The sequence below is a fragment of the Delphinus delphis genome, chromosome 8 (assembly GCF_949987515.2).
Source record: "Delphinus delphis chromosome 8, mDelDel1.2, whole genome shotgun sequence".
NCBI lineage: Eukaryota > Metazoa > Chordata > Mammalia > Artiodactyla > Delphinidae > Delphinus > Delphinus delphis.
The window spans coordinates 33,574,080-33,579,874 of record NC_082690.1 but is presented as its reverse complement, the minus strand read 5'-3'; positions in this window follow the sequence as shown (position 1 = coordinate 33,579,874).

Below are 5,795 nucleotides of genomic sequence, written 5' to 3'. Positions count from 1 at the left end.
CTATTTGTAATGAGGTGGATGGACCTAGAGTCTGTCATACAGAGTGAAGTAAGTCAGAAAGAGAAAGACAAATACCATATGCTAACATATATGGAAGTTAAGGGGAAAAAAATGTCATGAAGAACTTAGGGGTAAGACAGGAATAAAGACACAGACCTACTAGAGAATGGACTTGAGGATATGGGGAGGGGGAAGGGTAAGCTGTGACAAAGTGAGAGAGTGGCATGGACATATGTACACTACCAAATGTAAAATAGATAGCTAGTGGGAAGCAGCTGCATAGCACAAGGAGATCAGCTAGGTGGTTTGTGACCACCTAGAGGGGTGGGATAGGTAGGGTGGGAGGGAGGGAGACGCAGAGGGAAAAGATATGGGAACATATGTATGTGTATAACTGATTCACTTTGTTATAAAGCAGAAACTAACACATCATTGTAGAGCAATTATACTCCAATAAAGATGTAAAAAAAAAAAAAAAGCGAAGGAGAATGAAGAGTTTCTCAAACAAAAATTGAGGGAATTTTTTAGCAGTAGAATTGCCTTGTAAGAAATGTTTAAAAAGAGGGTGTGGATTAGAAATAAACTACAAGAAAATAACTGTAAAACATGGACACATGGAGGCTAAACAATATGTTACTAAACAACCAATGGATCACTGAAGAAATCAAAGAGGAAATCAAAAAATACCTAGAGACAAATGAAAATAAAAGCACACCAATCCAAAACCTATGGGACATAGCAAAAGTAATTCTAAGATGGAAGTTCATAGCAATACAATCTTACCACATAAAACAAGAAAAAATCCCAAATGAGCAACCTAACCTTACACCTAAAGCAACTAGAGAAAGAAGAACAAACAAAACCCAAAGTTAGTAGAAGGAAAGAAATCATAAAGATCAGAACAGAAATAAATGAAATAGAAACAAAGAAAATAATAAAAATGATCAATGAAACTAAAAGCTGTTTCTTTGAAAAGATAAATGAAATTGATAAACCTTTAGCCAAACTCATCAAGAAAAAAAGGGAGAGGGCTCAAATCAATAAAATTAGAAATGAAAAAGAAGTTACAATGGACACCACAGAAATACAAAGGATTATAAGAGACTACTACAGGCAACTATATGGAATAAAATGGACAACCTAGAAGAAATGGACAAATTCTTAGAAAGGTACAATCTCCCAAAACTGAACCAGGAAGAAACAGAAAATATGAACAGACCAATCACAAGCACTGAAATTAAAATTGTGATTTAAAATCTTCCAACAAACAAAAGCCCAGGACCAGATGGCTTCACTGGCAAATTATATCAAATATTTAGAGAAGGGTTTATTGATGAGAAAAACTGGAAGAATAGCATAAAAGATCTTCTACAACTAAAAATATAAAGAACCACAATGAGACAGTAAGAGGGGCAGAGATACATATAGTCAAGACCCATACCCCCTGTGGGCAACCCACAAATGGGAGGATAATTACAATTATAGAGGTTCTGCCCAAGGAGCAAGGGGTCCAACCTGCACACTGGGTTCACCAGCCTAGGGGTCCTGCACCAGAAAGATGAACGTCCAAAACATTTAACATTGAAGCCCATTGGTGCTTCCTTTCAGGAGAGCCAGAGGACTGTGGGGGACAGAGACTCTACTCTTAGTGGGCACACACAAAATCTCACATGATCTAGGAAGAAGAAATAATTTGAAAGGAGCCTGGGTCAGACCCACCTACTGATATTGGAGAGTCTCCCAGAGAGTCAAGAGACAACTGGAGCTCACCATGGGGACATTGACACTGATCAACCATTTGGGTGAGCTTGTTCTACCACGTGGACCCTGGTGCTGACAAGTACCATTTTGGAATCTTCCTGATAGCTTATTAGCATTGAGACCCAGCACCATCCACCAGCCTGTCTATTACTTGGATGCCCACCAGTACTGTGACACCACAGTTCAAGCAACTAGCTGGGCAGAGACACGGTCCTACCCACCAACAGGGCTACTGCCTTCAGAACCCATGGACCCACAGCAACCCTGGGACACTGCCCTGTCCACCAGAAGGCCCAGAACCTAGCCCCACACACCAGCACACTGGCACTAGTGCATGAGACCCCCCAGGGCCCTGCAGTCAGAGACCCCCAGACTCTGCTCTGCACAGCAGTGCACTGACACTAGCCTCAGGATCAGCCTCACCCACCAGACAGTATGCACCAGTTTGGGGACACCGCAGACCCTGCAGCCAACTGTGTTAGGGGCTGCCCTTTCCCACCAGCAGGTTGAAACTGGATCACCAGGTCCACAACCACCCACTCCATAACCCAGCTTTGTCCCAGTAGGCCAGCACTAGCCCTGAGAACACCCAGGGCCCCACAGCGAGCAACCTCATAACCTGGACCTTCCCATCAGTGGCCAGCAGTCTCTGCACAAGACAAGGCCTGGCAACCAACCAGACTGGGGGCCGGCCATGCCAGCCAGACCACCAACAGTCAGCCTCACAAAACAGGAGGAAATATGCAGCACAAGTAGAGGGCACTCCTAGAGCATATAGCCCTGGTGACCAGAAGGGAGTGCACTGGTGGGACACATAGAATATCTCCTACAAAAGGCCACTTCTCCAAGATCATGAAACATAACAAACTTACCAAATACATAGAAATTACAAACAACAATTTAGGCAAAATGAGGCAAGAGATGAATATGTTCCAAACAAAAGAATAAGACAGCCCCAAAAGAAGAGCTAAGTAGAGTTAAGTGTTTCTACTCCAAAAAGAGTTCGAGGTTAGGATCATAAAGATGTTCAAAGAACTAAAGAGAAGATTAGATGAACAGAGTGAGAAATTAGAAGAACCAAACAGGTGAAGAATACAATAACTGAAATGAAAAATACACTAGAAGGAAATGACAGCTGTCTAAGTGACGTACAGACTGAAAGTGAGGGGATAGAAAATGATATTTCATTCAAATGTAAATGACAAGAAAGCATAGGTAGCAATACTCATATCTGACAATGTAAACTTTAAAACAAAGTCTATAACAAAAGACAAAGAAGGGCATTATATAATGATAAAGGAATTAATACAAAAAGATGATATAACATTTGTTAACATATATGCACCTATTATAGGAGCTCCTAAATATATAAAGCAAATATTAACAGACATAAAGGGAGAAACTGACAATAATAAAATAATAGTAGAGGACTTCAACACCCCATTTACATCAATGGGCAGATCATTCAGGCAGAAAATTAATAAGAAAAGAATGGTCTTAAATGACATGTTAGACCAGTTGGACTTAACAGATATCTACAGGACATTCCACCCCAAAACAGGAAAATGCACATTCTTTTCAAGTGCACATAGAACATTCTCCCAGATAGATCACATGCTGGGCTGCAAAACAAGCCTCAACAAATTTAAGAGGACAGAAATTATTTAAACATCTTTTCCAACCACAATGGTATGAAATGGTATGAAACGGTAGAAATTAATTACTGAAAGAAAAATGGGGAAAACACAAATGTGTGGAGACTAAATACCACGCTACTAAAAAAAAAAAAAAAGGGTCAATAAAGAAATCAAAGAGAAAATCAGAAAATACCTCAAAACAAATGAAAATAAAAACATAACTTTCCAAAATCATTGGGATGCACAAAAGCAATTCTAAGAGGGAAGTTCATAGCAATACAAGCCTACGTCAAGAAACAAGGAAAATCTCAAATAAACACTCTATCCTACCATGTAAAGGAATTAGAAAAAGAGTAACAAACACAGTCAGCAGAAGTAAGGAAATAATGCATATTGAAGCAGAAATAGATAAAATAGAGCCCCCCTGAAAGAAAGAAAGAAAGAAAGAAAGATAAAGAAAGAAAGAAAGAAAGAAAGAAAGAAAGAAAGAAAGAAAGAAAGAAAGGAAGAAAGAAAGAAAGAAAGAAAGAAAGAAAGAAAGAAAGAAAGAAAGAAAGAAAGAAAGAAAGAAAGGGATTAAGGAAACCAAGAACTAGTTTTTAGAAAAGAAAAACAAAATTGATAAGCATCTGTCCAGACTCATCAAGAAAAAAAGAGAGGATTCAAATTAACAAAATAAGAAATGAAATAAAAGAAATTACAACTGATACCACAGAGATACAAAAACTCATGAGAGAATACTAAAAATAGTTATAGGTCAACAAATTGGACAATCTAGAAAAGATGGATAAATTCCTATAAAACTAAAATCTTCAAAACTGAGTCAGGAAAAAATAGATAATATGAACAGACCAATCACCAGTAGTGAAACAAATCAGTAATTTTTAAAATTCCAGCAAGCAAAAGCCCAGGACTGCACAGCTTCAAAGGAGAATTCTACTAAACATACGAAGAAGAGGTAATACCTATTCTTCCCAAACTATTCCAAAAAATTGAAGAGGAGGGAACACTCCCAAATTCATTCTATGAGGCTACAGTTACCCTGATACCAAAAAAACAGACAAAGGCACTACAAAAAAAGAATATTATAAGGGCAATATCTCTGATGAACATAGATGCAAAAATCTTCAATGGATTATTAGCAAATTCTATTCAACAACCTATAGAAAGGATCATACACCATGATCTAGTAAGATTTATTCCAGGGATGCAGAGTAGTTCAATATCTGCAAATGAATAAACGTGATACACCACATTAACAAAGGAGGGATAAAAATCACATGATTATCTCAATAGACACGGAAAAAGCATTTAACAAAATTCAACATCCATTCATGATAAAAAACTATCATCAGAGTGGCTATAAAGGGAACATATGTCAACATAATAAAGGCCATTTATGACAAACCCACAGCCAACTTCATACTCAACAGTGAAAAGTTGAAAGGCTTCCCGATAAATTCAAGAACAAGACAAAGATGCTCACTCTCACCAATTCTGTTTAACATAGTATTGAAAGTTTTAGCCCCAGCAATCAGATAATAAAAAGAAATAAAAGACATCCAAATTAGAAGGGAAGAAGTAAAACTATCAGTATTTGCAGATGACATGATACTATATACAGAAAACCCTAAAGTTGCCACTAAAAAATGATTAGAACTAATAAATGAATTTAGTAAACTGCAGGATACAAAATTACTATACAGAAATCTGCTGCTTTTCTATACACTAATAATGAACTATCAGAAAGAGAAAGTAAGAAAAAAATCCCATTTAGAATTACGACAAAAAGAATAAAATACCTAGGAATAAACTTAACCACAGAGTGAAAGACCTATACTCTGAAAATTATAAACATTGATGAAGGAAACTGGAAGCGATGCAAATAAATGGAAAGATATCCTGTGCTCATGGAAGAATTAATATTTTTTAAATGTACATACTGCCCAAATCAATCACAGATTTAATGCATCCCTATCAAAATATTCATGACATTTTTCACAGAACTAGAAGAAATAATTCTAAAATTTATATGGCACCACAAAAGTCCCTGAGTAACCAAAGCAAACTTGAGAAAAAAGAACAAAGCTGGATGTATCTAGCTTCCTGGCTTCAGACTATAAAGCTACGCAATCAAACCCATATGGTACTGACATAGAAACAAACACAAAGGTCACTATATCAGAACAGAGATCCCAGAAATGAATCCATGCACTTATGGTCAAATAAACTATGACAAGAATGCAAAAATATACAATGGGGAAAAACAGTCTCTTCAATAAGTGGTGCTTGGAAAACTTGACAGTTACATGTAAAAAAGTGAAATTAGAACATTTTCTGACACCATATACAAAAGTAAGCTCAAAATGGGTTAAAGACATAAACGTAAGACCAGGA